This window comes from Musca autumnalis, unplaced genomic scaffold (genome assembly GCF_047663935.1).
Source record: "Musca autumnalis isolate F117 unplaced genomic scaffold, ASM4766393v1 scaffold_4, whole genome shotgun sequence".
Taxonomy (NCBI): Eukaryota; Metazoa; Arthropoda; class Insecta; order Diptera; family Muscidae; genus Musca; species Musca autumnalis.
In genome coordinates this window covers 215,767,692-215,785,191 of record NW_027411977.1, presented here as the reverse complement: position 1 = coordinate 215,785,191, position 17,500 = coordinate 215,767,692, and the positions used below count along the sequence as shown (strand labels likewise).

Here is a 17,500-nt window from a genome sequence, read left to right as displayed (position 1 = left end):
TTTTGCACTGATTCGAATAATCAATGGACTTCCATATTAATCGGCATAAAAATTCAATAAAAACGAAAAAATATTGGTTTAACATTTATAGTTTAATACTTAATGGCTTAAGAATAATTATTGAAGCATCATCATAAGGTGAAAAATGCATATCTACTTGAATAATGGTTCTTGTTCTAGTGGTTATTTGGGCACACTTTAAATTATTTTTAACAAGAATAATTAATAACAAAATAATGGTTGCCCGCAGTCGGTAGGATTCGAACTTACGCTCCCAGAGGGAATCTGATTTCTAGTCAGACGCCTTAACCGCTCGGCCACGACTGCTTATGTTAAACACTAATAAAAATGTCGTAAGTTTTATACTTTTTTGAAATCTTAGAAGGGAATATTTGGGTTCTCTTTTGGAGCAACCGGCTGTGTAGCATCAATACTGAACTTCCAAAAGGGTATTAGAAAGGAGTATTCCTTCTGTTCAGGAAGTTCATCACTCCTCAAAAATAAAAAATGTTATATATTGAATAAATAATAATAAAACACAAAACAAATAAATTAAATAATAACAAAAAATAAAAAAATAATAAAAAATAAAAAAAATAATAAAAAATTTGAATATAAAATCTAACCGACCGGGATTCGAACCTAGGATTCCCAAAAAAATTCAATTTCAAGCGAAAAGTATGAGCAGTCGTGGCCGAGCGGTTAAGGCGTCTGACTAGAAATCAGATTCCCTCTGGGAGCGTAGGTTCGAATCCTACCGACTGCGGGCAATTTTTTAAAATATTATTTCCAATTTTTTTTTTTTTAATTTTTGCACTTAATTTGGGAGGGCTTTTTCTGGAAAAGAAAGTGTTTGGATTTTTCTTTGGAGCAACTGGGCTTAATATTGATTCAACTTTCAAAAAAAAAAAAAAAAAAAAAAAAAATATCAGGAAAGAAAATTCTTTTTGGTCTCAAAAAAGATAAATAGAAAATAATAACAGTTAATAAACAAAAACAATAAGAAATTATAAATATAATCTCATGGTGACCAGGATTCGAACCCTGGCTGCCAAAAAATTCTATACCTAGTTAAAAAAGTTTGCCGTAACGAGCAGTCGTGGCCGAGCGGTTAAGGCGTCTGACTAGAAATCAGATTCCCTCTGGGAGCGTAGGTTCGAATCCTACCGACTGCGAACAATATTCTATTTAATATACATATAAAAGCTTTCCTTAAACTGTCCACGCCTGTGGTGTGCCGGGAAAAATATTCTTTAAATAATACACGCTTGTGGGTTTTCTCAGGAAATGTTTCCTTTAAAAAATTCACGCTTGAGGGTTTTCTCAGGAAAAATATTCTTTAAATAATACACGCTTGTGGGTTTTCTCAGGAAAAATTTTCTTTAAATAATACACGCTTGTGGGTTTTCTCAGGAAAAGTTTCCTTTAAATAATCCGCGCTTGTGAAGTGTCTCAGGAAAAATATTCTTTAAATAATCCACGCTTGTGAAGTGTCTCAGGAAAAATATTCTTTAAATAATCCACGCTTGTGAAGTGTCTCAGGAAAAATATTCTTTAAATAATCCACGCCTGTGAAGTGTCTCAGGAAAAATATTCTTTAAATAATCCACGCCTGTGAAGTGTCTCAGGAAAAATATTCTTTAAATAATCCACGCTTGTGAAGTGTCTCAGGAAAAATATTTTTTTAATAATCCACGCTTGTGAAGTTTCTCAGGAAAAATATTCTTTAAATAATCTACGCCTGTGAAGTGTCTCAGGAAAATTATTCTTTAAATAATCCACGCTTGTGAAGTGTCTCAGGAAAAATATTCTTTAAATAATCCACGCTTGTGAAGTGTCTCAGGAAAAATATTCTTTAAATAATCCACGCCTGTGAAGTGTCTCAGGAAAAATATTCTTTAAATAATCCACGCCTGTGAAGTGTCTCAGAAAAACATTCTTTAAATAATCCACGCCTGTGAAGTGTCTCAGGAAAAATATTCTTTAAATAATCCACGCCTGTGAGGTGTCTCAGGAAAAATATTCTTTAAATAAACCACGCTTGTGAAGTGTCTCAGAAAAACATTCTTTAAATAATCCACGCCTGTGAAGTGTCTCAGGAAAAATATTCTTTAAATAATCCACGCCTGTGAGGTGTCTCAGGAAAAATATTCTTTAAATAAACCACGCTTGTGAAGTGTTGTCTCAGGAAAAATATTCTTTAAATAATCCACGCTTGTGAAGTGTCTCAGGAAAAATATTTGAAATAATCCACGCTTGTGAGGTGTCTCAGGAAAAATATTCTTTAAATAATCCACGCTTGTGAAGTGTCTCAGGAAAAATATTCTTTAAATAATCCACGCTTGTGAAGTGTCTCGGGAAAAATATTCTTTAAATAATCCACGCTTGTGGTGTCTCAGGAAAAATATTCTTTAAATAATCCACGCTTGTGAAGAGTCTCAGGAAAAATATTCTTTAAAAATCCACGTTTGTGGGTTGTCTCAGGAAAAATATTCTTTAAAAAATCCACGCTTGTGAAGAGTCTCAGGAAAAATATTCTTTAAAAAATCCACGTTTGGGGTTGTCTCAGGAAAAATATTCTTTAAAAAATCCACGCTTGTGAAGTGTCTCAGTAAAAATATTCTTTAAATAATCCACGCTTGTGAAGTGTCTCAGTAAAAATATTCTTTAAATAATCCACGCTTGTGAAGTGTCTCAGGAAAAATATTCTGTAAATAATCCACGCTTGTGAAGGGTCTCAGCAAAAATATTCTTTAAATAATCCTCGCTTGTGAAGGGTCTCAGGAAAAATATTCTTGAAATAATCCACGCTTGTGAAGTGTCTCAGGAAAAATATTCTTTAAATAAACCACGCTTGTGAAGTGTCTCAGGAAAAATATTCTTTAAATAATCCACGCCTGTGAAGTGTCTCAGGAAAAATATTCTTTAAATAATCCACGCTTGTGAAGTGTCTCAGGAAGAATATTCTTTAAATAATCCACGCTTGTGAAGTGTCTCAGGAAAAATATTCTTTAAATAATCCACGCTTGTGAAGTGTCTCAGGAAAAATATTCTTTAAATAATCCACGCTTGTGAAGTGTCTCAGGAAGAATATTCTTTAAATAATCCACGCTTGTGAAGTGTCTCAGGAAAAATATTCTTTAAATAATCAACGCTTGTGAAGTGTCTCAGGAAAAATATTCTTTTAATAATCCACGCCTGTGAAGTGTCTCAGGAAAAGTATTCTTTAAATAATCCACGCCTGTGAAGTGTCTCAGGAAAAATATTCTTTAAATAATCCACGCCTGTGAAGTGTCTCAGGAAAAATATTCTTTAAATAATCCACGCCTGTGAAGTGTCTCAGGAAAAATATTCTTTAAATAATCCACGCTTGTGAAGTGTCTCAGGAAGAATATTCTTTAAATAATCCACGCTTGTGAAGTGTCTCAGGAAAAATATTCTTTAAATAATCCACGCTTGTGAAGTGTCTCAGGAAAAATATTCTTTAAATAATCCACGCTTGTGAAGTGTCTCAGGAAGAATATTCTTTAAATAATCCACGCTTGTGAAGTGTCTCAGGAAAAATATTCTTTTAATAATCCACGCCTGTGAAGTGTCTCAGAAAAAGTATTCTTAAAATAATCCACGCCTGTGAAGTGTCTCAGGAAAAATATTCTTTAAATAATCCACGCCTGTGAAGTAAAAATATTCTTTAAATAATCCACGCCTGTGAAGTAAAAATATTCTTTAAATAATCCACGGTTGTGAAGTGTCTCGGGAAAAATATTCTTTAAATAATCCACGCCTGTGAAGTAAAAATATTCTTTAAATAATCCACGGTTGTGAAGTGTCTCGGGAAAAATATTCTTTAAATAATCCACGCTTGTGTGGTGTGCCTGGGAAAATATTCTTTAAATAATCCACGCTTGTGAAGTGTTGTCTCAGGAAAAATATTCTTTAAATAATCCACGCTTGTGAAATGTTGTCTCAGGAAAAATATTCTTTAAATAATCCACGCTTGTGAAGTGTCTCCGGTAAAATATTCTTTATAATCACGCTTGTGAAGTGTCTCAGGAAAAATATTCTTTAAATAATCCACGCTTGTGAAGTGCATCAGGAAAAATATTCTTTAAATAATCCACGCTTGTGAAGTGTCTCAGGAAAAATATTCTTTAAATAATCCACGCCTGTAATGTGTCTCAGGAAAAATATTCTTTAAATAATCCACTCCTGTGGGGTGCCAGGAAAAATGCTCTTTGTTCCACACGAGTGGAGTCCCTGAAAAAATAAAAATATGAAATGAAAATAAAAATAATAAAAAAAATATTTACGTTACCTGGGAGTTGAACCTGGGTTCTCAAAAAATAATATTTTTGTGTCATAAGTATGAGCAGTCGTGGCCGAGCGGTTAAGGCGTCTGACTAGAAATCAGATTCCCTCTGGGAGCGTAGGTTCGAATCCTACCGACTGCGAAGATTTATTTTTTTATTAAAATATTTTTTTTATTCCAAAAAGTGAAGAATTTTGTGAAACAATTATCATTTCCAATTGGTAGGTAAGCTGATTTCTGGTTAGATACCTTACTCATTCGACTATGACTGCTAGTAAATGCCATACAAATGAGAAAAGTTCCCACAATAATCTGCAGTGATTTTCTATAATTTATGGTCTATTGGCCACTTCCAAAACAAAAAAACTTATTTTAAATTTATACCATTTATCTGCTAACTTGGCTTTAATATTTTAACTAATTGACTAAGATAAGATATAAAAGTTTTGTATTGAAATAATATAAATTAAAATATTTGCAGATAAAAATAAATCAAGGTATGACAGTTTGAAAATGATAATACATGACTATTAATTGGCAGTGCCATGTGGCAGTGTGATAATAACATAAAGAAAAATATGGAGAGGGAGATAAGGTAATAGTTTATAATATTTTTATGTTTTATTGAAAAAAAAAAAACAGACATGAACTACTAAAAATGCTCCATAGTCCCTATCAAATTAAATAACATGCAATTGCCAATCCATTAGATATGTTGCTCTCCATAACACTTTGGAATTCCCAATTGATTTCTTTTTATGAACCGGTATTCTGCTCATTGACAACACATCTTCTCTGCAAAGAGAAGACATTACCTTACACTGGTAAGACCAGGCGGTATATGTGCCAAACATTCAGGCAGCCAGCCTCTGGCAATTTATGAAATGTTTTTCATTGCACGCCTTTTAGTGCAGCAAACAGAACTTCGTCGTGTTTCTTGTTGCTCATTGTTAATCAAGAAGCGACAACATTTCTTTCATAGCTGGCCTTAGAATTTCAGTGGTATGTGTGGTGGCATTGTGATTGCGGCGTATTGTCGTTCATCCATTCAGTACAATTTGTAAGAACGCTGGACAATGCCAGAGTCTCAACTACTTTTTCTAGCTTGAAGTGTCAATTTGCAGTACGTTACTAATTAGTTGGCAATTGTTTTGTAAACAGGGTAGAGAAAAAAACATCAAATTCCTAAAGCACACTTGGAACTCTGGAAGAATGTTGCTATGCTCTGACTGGTTAATGTTTACTTTGTGACTCTTTGAGTCATCTTTCAAAATATTTTACACATTTTTGTAGTTTTTTGTTTCCTTTAAAGGATCTGGAAATAATTACTTTATTATGAAGCAGCTCTTGGAATATAAAATCTGGTGTATGTCTTTCATAAGCAGTCGTGGCCGAGCGGTTAAGGCGTCTGACTAGAAATCAGATTCCCTCTGGGAGCGTAGGTTCGAATCCTACCGACTGCGGCGAATACATCAATGTTTTTTCTATGGCAATGGGTTTTTTAAGAGCTTCTAAACGCCAGGACATTTTGTCGAAGGAAAAATCGGAATAAACCAAACTTTTTCTTTTGTTGTTCATTTTTCAATATAAAATTAAAAACCAAAGTTCAAAAAATTATATTTAAAAATCTTGTCCGCAGTCGGTAGGATTCGAACCTACGCTCCCAGAGGGAATCTGATTTCTAGTCAGACGCCTTAACCGCTCGGCCACGACTGCTAATAACGGTGAACGTTTTGGCTATGCATAGAATTTTTTTTTTTTTTTTTGCAGGCTGGGTTCAAATCCTGCGCACTGAGAATTGATATTATTTTTTTTTAAATTTTTATATTTATATTTTTTATTAAAATTTTTATTTATAACTATTTATTTTTTGAGAAATAATGGATCCGACAAGCGTGGATTATTTAAAGAATATTTTTCCTGGGATCCCCGACAAGTGTGAATTTTTTAAAGAATATTTTTCCTGAGACAACACTTCACAAGCTTGGATTATTTAAAGAATATTTGTTCGTGGATTATTTAAAGAATTTTCAGATCCCCGACAAGCGTGGATTATTTAAAGAATATTTGTTCGTGGATTATTTAAAGAATATTTTTCCGGAGATCCCCGACAAGCGTGGATTATTTAAAGAATATTTTTCCTGGCACACAACAATTAACCTAGTGCTCCAAAAAATTCTATACCTAGCCAAAAGTATGAGCAGTCGTGGCCGAGCGGTTAAGGCGTCTGACTAGAAATCAGATTCCCTCTGGGAGCGTAGGTTCGAATCCTACCGACTGCGGGCAACTTTTATTTTTGTTTTTGATTTATTCTTGATTAAAATTAATTAAGGTATGATCAACGAACTAGTAGAACCAGAACCACTATTTAAGGAGATATGTATGTTTCTCGTTATGATGATGCTTGAGTAATTATTCTCAAGCCCTTAAGTGTTAAACCATCAGCATTAATTCAATATTTTTTCGATTTTGTTCAATTTTTATGCTGATAGCTTTGAAAGTCAATTGATTATTCGAATCAGTGCAAAGAAGAGGCCCCTTCTATCTTATCATCTGAGAGAAAATAGATAATTTGAATGAAATAATAATTCTCAAGTGGATATTTCAGTTATACCTATAAGATAATCATTTCAATTTCCAATAGAAAAAATCGTAGATGGTTGCGATGTCTGCAAAATGTAAATGCGAATTATAAGGGATATTGGTGGCATATTTCACACTCATGTCCCCTACGAATTGTTGCTTTTGCAGTCATCGACCGTAAGCAGTCGTGGCCGAGCGGTTAAGGCGTCTGACTAGAAATCAGATTCCCTCTGGGAGCGTAGGTTCGAATCCTACCGACTGCGTTGGAAATACTTTTTCCTACATTTTTATAAAGAATATTTTTTCATGGACCAACAAACATGGATTATTAAAAGAATATTTTTCCTGAGACACTTCACAGGCGTGGATTATTTAAAGAATATTTTTCCTGAGACACTTCACAGGCGTGGATTATTTAAAGAATATTTTTCCTGAGACACTTCACAGGCGTGGATTATTTAAAGAATATTTTTCCTGAGACACTTCACAGGCGTGGATTATTTAAAGAATATTTTTCCTGAGACACTTCACAGGCGTGGATTATTTAAAGAATATTTTTCCTGAGACACTTCACAGGCGTGGATTATTTAAAGAATATTTTTCCTGAGACACTTCACAGGCGTAGATTATTTAAAGAATATTTTTCCTGAGACACTTCACAGGCGTGGATTATTTAAAGAATATTTTTCCTGAGACACTTCACAGGCGTGGATTATTTAAAGAATACTTTTCCTGAGACACTTAACAGGCGTGGATTATTTAAAGAATATTTTTCCTGAGACACTTCACAGGCGTGGATTATTTAAAGAATACTTTTCCTGAGACACTTAACAGGCGTGGATTATTTAAAGAATATTTTTCCTGAGACACTTCACAGGCGTGGATTATTTAAAGAATACTTTTCCTGAGACACTTCACAGGCGTGGATTATTTAAAGAATATTTTTCCTGAGACACTTGACAAGCGTGGTTTATTTAAAGAATATTTTTCCTGAGACACTTCACAGGCGTGGATTATTTAAAGAATACTTTTCCTGAGACACTTAACAGGCGTGGATTATTTAAAGAATATTTTTCCTGAGACACTTAACAGGCGTGGATTATTTAAAGAATATTTTTCCTGAGACACTTCACAGGCGTGGATTATTTAAAGAATACTTTTCCTGAGACACTTAACAGGCGTGGATTATTTAAAGAATATTTTTCCTGAGACACTTAACAGGCGTGGATTATTTAAAGAATATTTTTCCTGAGACACTTCACAGGCGTGGATTATTTAAAGAATACTTTTCCTGAGACACTTAACAGGCGTGGATTATTTAAAGAATATTTTTCCTGAGACACTTCACAGGCGTGGATTATTTAAAGAATACTTTTCCTGAGACACTTAACAGGCGTGGATTATTTAAAGAATATTTTTCCTGAGACACTTCACAGGCGTGGATTATTTAAAGAATACTTTTCCTGAGACACTTCACAGGCGTGGATTATTTAAAGAATATTTTTCCTGAGACACTTCACAGGCGTGGATTATTTAAAGAATACTTTTCCTGAGACACTTAACAGGCGTGGATTATTTAAAGAATATTTTTCCTGAGACACTTCACAGGCGTGGATTATTTAAAGAATATTTTTCCTGAGACACTTCACAGGCGTGGATTATTTAAAGAATATTTTTCCTGAGACACTTGACAAGCGTGGATTATTTGAAGAATATTTTTCCTGAGACACTTCACAAGCGTGGATTGTATAAAGAATATTTTTCCTGAGACACTTCACAGGCGTGGATTATTTAAAGAATATTTTTCCCGAGACACTTCACAGGCGTGGATTATTTAAAGAATATACTTCCTGAGACACTTCACAGGCGTGGATTATTTAAAGAATATTTTTCCTGAGACACTTCACAGGCGTGGATTATTTATATAATTGTTCCACAAACATCCCAGACGGGACAGGGGAGACTTCTCTCATATCAATGAGTGCACCCCGATTCATATTAGCTCAATGATATGGGACCTACTGTTTATAGCCGAGTCCGAACGGCGCGTCTTACGACACCACTTTATAGAGAAGTTTTACATGGCTGAAATACTCAGGAAATGTCGCCAACATTACTGAGGGGTATTTTGCCACCGTTGAAAATGTTGATGTTGCCTGGCCGGGGAATCGAACCCACGACCTACTGCGTGCAAGGCGGGTGTGCATACCATTGCACCACGGTGGCACCCAGCGTGGATTATTTAAAGAATATTTTTCCTGAGACACTTCACAAACGTGGATTGTATAAATATTTTTCCTGAGACACTTCACAGGCGTGGATTATTTAAAGAATATTTTTCCCGAGACACTTCACAGGCGTGGATTATTTAAAGAATATACTTCCTGAGACACTTCACAGGCGTGGATTATTTAAAGAATATTTTTCCTGAGACACTTCACAGGCGTGGATTATTTAAAGAATATTTTTCCTGAGACACTTCACAGGCGTGGATTATTTAAAGAATATTTTTCCTGAGACACTTCACAGGCGTGGATTATTTAAAGAATATTTTTCCTGAGACACTTGACAAGCGTGGATTATTTGAAGAATATTTTTCCTGAGACACTTCACAAGCGTGGATTGTATAAAGAATATTTTTCCTGAGACACTTCACAGGCGTGGATTATTTAAAGAATATTTTTCCCGAGACACTTCACAGGCGTGGATTATTTAAAGAATATACTTCCTGAGACACTTCACAGGCGTGGATTATTTAAAGAATATTTTTCCTGAGACACTTCACAGGCGTGGATTATTTAAAGAATATTTTTCCTGAGACACTTGACAAGCGTGGATTATTTAAAGAATATTTTTCCTGAGGCACTTCACAAAAGTGGATTGTATAAAGAATATTTTTCCTGAGACACTTCACAGGCGTGGATTATTTAAAGAATATTTTTCCCGAGACACTTCACAGGCGTGGATTATTTAAAGAATATACTTCCTGAGACACTTCACAGGCGTGGATTATTTAAAGAATATTTTTCCTGAGACACTTCACAGGCGTGGATTATTTAAAGAATATTTTTCCTGAGACACTTCACAGGCGTGGATTATTTAAAGAATATTTTTCCTGAGACACTTCACAGGCGTGGATTATTTAAAGAATATTTTTCCTGAGACACTTCACAGGCGTGGATTATTTAAAGAATATTTTTCCCGAGACACTACACAGGCGTGGATTATTTAAAGAATATACTTCCTGAGACACTTCACAGGCGTGGATTATTTAAAGAATATTTTTCCTGAGACACTTCACAGGCGTGGATTATTTAAAGAATATTTTTCCTGAGACACTTCACAGGCGTGGATTATTTAAAGAATATTTTTCCTGAGACACTTCACAGGCGTGGATTATTTAAAGAATATTTTTCCTGAGACACTTCACAGGCGTGGATTATTTAAAGAATATTTTTCCTGAGACACTTCACAGGCGTGGATTATTTAAAGAATATTTTTCCTGAGACACTTCACAGGCGTGGATTATTTAAAGAATATTTTTCCTGAGACACTTCACAGGCGTGGATTATTTAAAGAATATTTTTCCTGAGACACTTCACAAACGTGGATTGTATAAAGAATATTTTTCCTGAGACACTTCACAGGCGTGGATTATTTAAAGAATATTTTTCCTGAGACACTTCACAGGCGTGGATTATTTAAAGAATATTTTTCCCGAGACACTTCACAGGCGTGGATTATTTAAAGAATATACTTCCTGAGACACTTCACAGGCGTGGATTGTATAAAGAATATTTTTCCTGAGACACTTGACAAGCGTGGATTATTTAAAGAATATTTTTCCTGAGACACTTCACAGGCGTGGATTATTTAAAGAATATTTTTCCCGAGACACTTCACAGGCGTGGATTATTTAAAGAATATACTTCCTGAGACACTTCACAGGCGTGGATTATTTAAAGAATATTTTTCCTGAGACACTTCACAGGCGTGGATTATTTAAAGAATATTTTTCCTGAGACACTTCACAGGCGTGGATTATTTAAAGAATATTTTTCCTGAGACACTTCACAGGCGTGGATTATTTAAAGAATATTTTTCCTGAGACACTTGACAAGCGTGGATTATTTGAAGAATATTTTTCCTGAGACACTTCACAAGCGTGGATTGTATAAAGAATATTTTTCCTGAGACACTTCACAGGCGTGGATTATTTAAAGAATATTTTTCCCGAGACACTTCACAGGCGTGGATTATTTAAAGAATATACTTCCTGAGACACTTCACAGGCGTGGATTATTTAAAGAATATTTTTCCTGAGACACTTCACAGGCGTGGATTATTTAAAGAATATTTTTCCTGAGACACTTGACAAGCGTGGATTATTTAAAGAATATTTTTCCTGAGACACTTCACAAACGTGGATTGTATAAAGAATATTTTTCCTGAGACACTTCACAGGCGTGGATTATTTAAAGAATATACTTCCTGAGACACTTCACAGGCGTGGATTATTTAAAGAATATTTTTCCTGAGACACTTCACAGGCGTGGATTATTTAAAGAATATTTTTCCTGAGACACTTCACAGGCGTGGATTATTTAAAGAATATTTTTCCTGAGACACTTCACAGGCGTGGATTATTTAAAGAATATTTTTCCTGAGACACTTCACAGGCGTGGATTATTTAAAGAATATTTTTCCTGAGACACTTCACAGGCGTGGATTATTTAAAGAATATTTTTCCCGAGACACTACACAGGCGTGGATTATTTAAAGAATATACTTCCTGAGACACTTCACAGGCGTGGATTATTTAAAGAATATTTTTCCTGAGACACTTCACAGGCGTGGATTATTTAAAGAATATTTTTCCTGAGACACTTCACAGGCGTGGATTATTTAAAGAATATTTTTCCCGAGACACTACACAGGCGTGGATTATTTAAAGAATATACTTCCTGAGACACTTCACAGGCGTGGATTATTTAAAGAATATTTTTCCTGAGACACTTCACAGGCGTGGATTATTTAAAGAATATTTTTCCTGAGACACTTCACAGGCGTGGATTATTTAAAGAATATTTTTCCTGAGACACTTCACAGGCGTGGATTACTTAAAGAATATTTTCCCTGAGACACTTCACAGGCGTGGATTATTTAAAGAATATTTTTCCTGAGACACTTCACAGGCGTGGATTATTTAAAGAATATTTTTCCTGAGACACTTGACAAGCGTGAATTATTTAAAGAATATTTTTCCCGAGACACTTCACAGGCGTGAATTATTTAAAGAATATACTTCCTGAGACACTTCACAGGCGTGGATTATTTAAAGAATATTTTTCCTGAGACACTTCACAGGCGTGGATTATTTAAAGAATATTTTTCCTGAGACACTTCACAGGCGTGGATTATTTAAAGAATATTTTTCCTGAGACACTTCACAGGCGTGGATTATTTAAAGAATATTTTTCCTGAGACACTTGACAAGCGTGGATTATTTGAAGAATATTTTTCCTGAGACACTTCACAAGCGTGGATTGTATAAAGAATATTTTTCCTGAGACACTTCACAGGCGTGGATTATTTAAAGAATATTTTTCACAGGCGTGGATTATTTAAAGAATATTTTTCCTGAGACACTTCACAGGCGTGGATTATTTAAAGAATATTTTTCCCGAGACACTACACAGGCGTGGATTATTTAAAGAATATACTTCCTGAGACACTTCACAGGCGTGGATTATTTAAAGAATATTTTTCCTGAGACACTTCACAGGCGTGGATTATTTAAAGAATATTTTTCCCGAGACACTACACAGGCGTGGATTATTTAAAGAATATACTTCCTGAGACACTTCACAGGCGTGGATTATTTAAAGAATATTTTTCCTGAGACACTTCACAGGCGTGGATTATTTAAAGAATATTTTTCCTGAGACACTTCACAGGCGTGGATTATTTAAAGAATATTTTTCCTGAGACACTTCACAGGCGTGGATTACTTAAAGAATATTTTCCCTGAGACACTTCACAGGCGTGGATTATTTAAAGAATATTTTTCCTGAGACACTTCACAGGCGTGGATTATTTAAAGAATATTTTTCCTGAGACACTTGACAAGCGTGAATTATTTAAAGAATATTTTTCCTGAGACACTTCACAGGCGTGAATTATTTAAAGAATATTTTTCCTGAGACACTTCACAGGCGTGGATTATTTAAAGAATATTTTTCCTGAGACACTTCACAGGGGTGGATTATTTAAAGAATATTTTTCCTGAGACACTTCACAGGCGTGGATTATTTAAAGAATATTTTTCCTGAGACACTTCACAGGCGTGGATTATTTAAAGAATATTTTTCCTGAGACACTTCACAGGCGTGGATTATTTAAAGAATATTTTTCCTGAGACACTTCACAGGCGTGGATTATTTAAAGAATATTTTTCCTGAGACACTTCACAGGCGTGGATTATTTAAAGAATATTTTTCCTGAGACACTTCACAGGCGTGGATTATTTAAAGAATATTTTTCCTGAGACACTTCACAGGCGTGGATTATTTAAAGAATATTTTTCCTGAGACACTTCACAGGCGTGGATTATTTAAAGAATATTTTTCCTGAGACACTTCACAGGCGTGGATTATTTAAAGAATATTTTTCCTGAGACACTTCACAGGCGTGGATTATTTAAAGAATATTTTTCCTGAGACACTTCACAGGCGTGGATTATTTAAAGAATATTTTTCCTGAGACACTTCACAGGCGTGGATTATTTAAAGAATATTTTTCCTGAGACACTTCACAGGCGTGGATTATTTAAAGAATATTTTTCCTGAGACACTTCACAGGCGTGGATTATTTAAAGAATATTTTTCCTGAGACACTTCACAGGCGTGGATTATTTAAAGAATATTTTTCCTGAGACACTTCACAGGCGTGGATTATTTAAAGAATATTTTTCCTGAGACACTTCACAGGCGTGGATTATTTAAAGAATATTTTTCCTGAGACACTTCACAGGCGTGGATTATTTAAAGAATATTTTTCCTGAGACACTTCACAGGCGTGGATTATTTAAAGAATATTTTTCCTGAGACACTTCACAGGCGTGGATTATTTAAAGAATATTTTTCCTGAGACACTTCACAGGCGTGGATTATTTAAAGAATATTTTTCCTGAGACACTTCACAGGCGTGGATTATTTAAAGAATATTTTTCCTGAGACACTTCACAGGCGTGGATTATTTAAAGAATATTTTTCCTGAGACACTTCACAGGCGTGGATTATTTAAAGAATATTTTTCCTGAGACACTTCACAGGCGTGGATTATTTAAAGAATATTTTTCCTGAGACACTCCACAGGCGTGGATTATTTAAAGAATATTTTTCCTGAGACACTTCACAGGCGTGGATTATTTAAAGAATATTTTTCCTGAGACACTTCACAGGCGTGGATTATTTAAAGAATATTTTTCCTGAGACACTTCACAGGCGTGGATTATTTAAAGAATATTTTTCCTGAGACACTTCACAGGCGTGGATTATTTAAAGAATATTTTTCCTGAGACACTTCACAGGCGTTGATTATTTAAAGAATATTTTCCCTGAGACACTTCACAGGCGTGGATTATTTAAAGAATATTTTTCCTGAGACACTTCACAGGCGTTGATTATTTAAAGAATATTTTCCCTGAGACACTTCACAGGCGTGGATTATTTAAAGAATATTTTTCCTGAGACACTTCACAGGCGTGGATTATTTAAAGAATATTTTTCCTGAGACACTTCACAGGCGTGGATTATTTAAAGAATATTTTTCCTGAGACACTTCACAGGCGTGGATTATTTAAAGAATATTTTTCCTGAAACACTTCACAGGCGTGGATTATTTAAAGAATATTTTTCCTGAGACACTTCACAGGCGTGGATTATTTAAAGAATATTTTTCCTGAGACACTTCACAGGCGTGGATTATTTAAAGAATATTTTTCCTGAGACACTTCACAGGCGTGGATTATTTAAAGAATATTTTTCCTGAGACACTTCACAGGCGTGGATTATTTAAAGAATATTTTTCGTGAGGCACTTCACAGGCGTGGATTACTTAAAGAATATTTTTCCTGAGGCACTTCACAGGCGTGGATTATTTAAAGAATATTTTTCCTGAGACACTTCACAGGCGTGGATTATTTAAAGAATATTTTTCCTGAGACACTTCACAGGCGTGGATTATTTAAAGAATATTTTTCCTGAGACACTTCACAGGCGTGGATTATTTAAAGAATATTTTTCCTGAGACACTTCACAGGCGTGGATTATTTAAAGAATATTTTTCCTGAGACACTTCACAGGCGTGGATTATTTAAAGAATATTTTTCCTGAGACACTTCACAGGCGTGGATTATTTAAAGAATATTTTTCCTGAGACACTTCACAGGCGTGGATTATTTAAAGAATATTTTTCCTGAGACACTTCACAGGCGTGGATTATTTAAAGAATATTTTTCCTGAGACACTTCACAGGCGTGGATTATTTAAAGAATATTTTTCCTGAGACACTTCACAGGCGTGGATTATTTAAAGAATATTTTTCCTGAGACACTTCACAGGCGTGGATTATTTAAAGAATATTTTTCCTGAGACACTTCACAGGCGTGGATTATTTAAAGAATATTTTTCCTGAGACACTTCACAGGCGTGGATTATTTAAAGAATATTTTTCCTGAGACACTTCACAGGCGTGGATTATTTAAAGAATATTTTTCCTGAGACACTTCACAGGCGTGGATTATTTAAAGAATATTTTTCCTGAGAGAACCAACCAAATAATCCATTATTTAACGAATATTTTTCCTAAGATACCACAAGCGTGGATTATTTTTAAGAATATTAATATTGTATATTAAGTAGAATATTGTTCGCAGTCGGTAGTATTCGAACCTACGCTCCCAGAGGGAATCTGATTTCTAGTCAGACGCCTTAACCGCTCGACTACGACTACTCGTAACTGCAAACTTTTTTAACTAGGTATAGAAATTTTTTGGGAGCCTGGGTTCGAATCCAGGTCACCATGATTTTATATTTATAATTTGTTATTATTTTTATTTATTTACTGTTATTATTTTCTATTTATGTTTTTTTTCAGGGGTAATAGTACTCTTTCATGATCATTTTTTTTTTTTTTTGAAAGTTGAATCAATATTGAGGCCAGATGCTACAAAGAAAAATCTAAACAATTTCTTTTCCAGGATAAATCCTCCGAAATTAAGTGCAAAAATTAAAAAACTTGGAAATAATTAAAAAAATTGCCCGCAGTCGGTAGGATTCGAACCTACGCTCCCAGAGGGAATCTGATTTCTAGTCAGACGCCTTAACCGCTCGGCCACGACTGCTCATACTTTTGGCTGGGTATAGCATTTTTTGGAGTCCTAGGTTCGAATCCTGGTCACTAATATTTTATATTTATAGTTTTTTTTATTGTATATTTATTAGAACTATTAATTTTATTTATGTAGTATTTATTTAGTATTATATTATTTACTTTTTTGAGGAATCATGGTACTTCTTGAACCAAAGGAATCTTAATACCTCTTTTGGAAGTTTAATATTGAAGCCAAACTGCCGGTGGCTCCAAATCAAATGTTCCTATTCCATCTAAAGTGGAAATCTTTTATATTGTCCTTAACATAAGCAGTCGTGGCCGAGCGGTTAAGGCGTCTGACTAGAAATCAGATTCCCTCTGGGAGCGTAGGTTCGAATCCTACCGACTGCGGGCAACTTTTATTTTTGTTTACCTGTTAAGGCGATGATGATTATATGTTTTAATTTTGTTATTTTTCTCTAGTAGAGACATAGTCAGATTGCCGCACATAATACACCTGATGAGCGCTTCTCACCAAAGTGCGAAACATGTAGTGTAGTGGTTTGTGATGACAATTTCTCTGACATTCTTTTTCATTTACAAAACAAGTGAGCAAAGGCTATAGTCGGGACGGGCCGACCATGTGATACCCTACACCACTACCCCCGTGCATAAGCTTTTCACTGGTAAACATTTCTTTTAGGAAATATAAACCGACTACCACCAAAAATAATATGCCTCTTTGTCTCTGGGACCCCCATAAGCAACCAAAATTTCGTGACCATCCGATCAAAATTACGACCTGTAGCTTGATTGCAAACAAATGGAAGAATTGGATGCATTACCGACTATTGTGGTATCTCCCTTGTTTGACCACCTTCGCCAACTGCTTTACACCAATGTAAAGTTAATATTTTCTTCTTCCATTGACAGGCTTTGTCGTTAGAATACCCGAAAAAAATCGGAAAATGGGATGCATTATCGGCTATTGCCATATCTTTGCTATTTGACCACCTACGACAACCTGCTTTACACCGTTGTAAAGGTGATATTTTCTACTTTCCTTATCAGGTTTTGCTTTTGATATACCTCTTAAAGAAACAGAGATATTGGCTTTGAAATAAAATGTTGACTTTTCTATAAATAAGTGTTTGCCCATTCCGACCCCTAAATATTATCCGACAATCACCAAAATCAATATGCTTCTTCATCTGTGAGACCCCCATTAACCCT

General features: G+C 34.8%; 11 non-coding genes across 11 annotated transcripts; 7 read left to right on the top strand and 4 right to left on the bottom strand.

The window, feature by feature from the left end:
• Nucleotides 1–245: 245 nt before the first annotated feature.
• TRNAS-AGA (transfer RNA serine (anticodon AGA)) lies at nucleotides 246–327 on the bottom strand. Its single transcript has one exon. It is a non-coding gene; the product is annotated as a tRNA-Ser (tRNA).
• A 357-nt stretch (nucleotides 328–684) lies between these two features.
• On the top strand, nucleotides 685–766 carry TRNAS-AGA (transfer RNA serine (anticodon AGA)). Its single transcript has one exon. It is a non-coding gene; the product is annotated as a tRNA-Ser (tRNA).
• A 327-nt stretch (nucleotides 767–1,093) lies between these two features.
• On the top strand, nucleotides 1,094–1,175 carry TRNAS-AGA (transfer RNA serine (anticodon AGA)). The gene has a single exon. It is a non-coding gene; the product is annotated as a tRNA-Ser (tRNA).
• Nucleotides 1,176–4,369: 3,194 nt separating this feature from the next.
• Nucleotides 4,370–4,451, top strand: TRNAS-AGA (transfer RNA serine (anticodon AGA)). Its single transcript has one exon. It is a non-coding gene; the product is annotated as a tRNA-Ser (tRNA).
• A 1,239-nt stretch (nucleotides 4,452–5,690) lies between these two features.
• TRNAS-AGA (transfer RNA serine (anticodon AGA)) lies at nucleotides 5,691–5,772 on the top strand. Its single transcript has one exon. It is a non-coding gene; the product is annotated as a tRNA-Ser (tRNA).
• Nucleotides 5,773–5,943: 171 nt separating this feature from the next.
• TRNAS-AGA (transfer RNA serine (anticodon AGA)) lies at nucleotides 5,944–6,025 on the bottom strand. Its single transcript has one exon. It is a non-coding gene; the product is annotated as a tRNA-Ser (tRNA).
• Nucleotides 6,026–6,509: 484 nt separating this feature from the next.
• On the top strand, nucleotides 6,510–6,591 carry TRNAS-AGA (transfer RNA serine (anticodon AGA)). Its single transcript has one exon. It is a non-coding gene; the product is annotated as a tRNA-Ser (tRNA).
• Nucleotides 6,592–7,073: 482 nt separating this feature from the next.
• TRNAS-AGA (transfer RNA serine (anticodon AGA)) lies at nucleotides 7,074–7,155 on the top strand. Its single transcript has one exon. It is a non-coding gene; the product is annotated as a tRNA-Ser (tRNA).
• An 8,670-nt stretch (nucleotides 7,156–15,825) lies between these two features.
• On the bottom strand, nucleotides 15,826–15,907 carry TRNAS-AGA (transfer RNA serine (anticodon AGA)). The gene has a single exon. It is a non-coding gene; the product is annotated as a tRNA-Ser (tRNA).
• Nucleotides 15,908–16,216: 309 nt separating this feature from the next.
• On the bottom strand, nucleotides 16,217–16,298 carry TRNAS-AGA (transfer RNA serine (anticodon AGA)). Its single transcript has one exon. It is a non-coding gene; the product is annotated as a tRNA-Ser (tRNA).
• Nucleotides 16,299–16,596: 298 nt separating this feature from the next.
• TRNAS-AGA (transfer RNA serine (anticodon AGA)) lies at nucleotides 16,597–16,678 on the top strand. Its single transcript has one exon. It is a non-coding gene; the product is annotated as a tRNA-Ser (tRNA).
• Nucleotides 16,679–17,500: the final 822 nt, after the last annotated feature.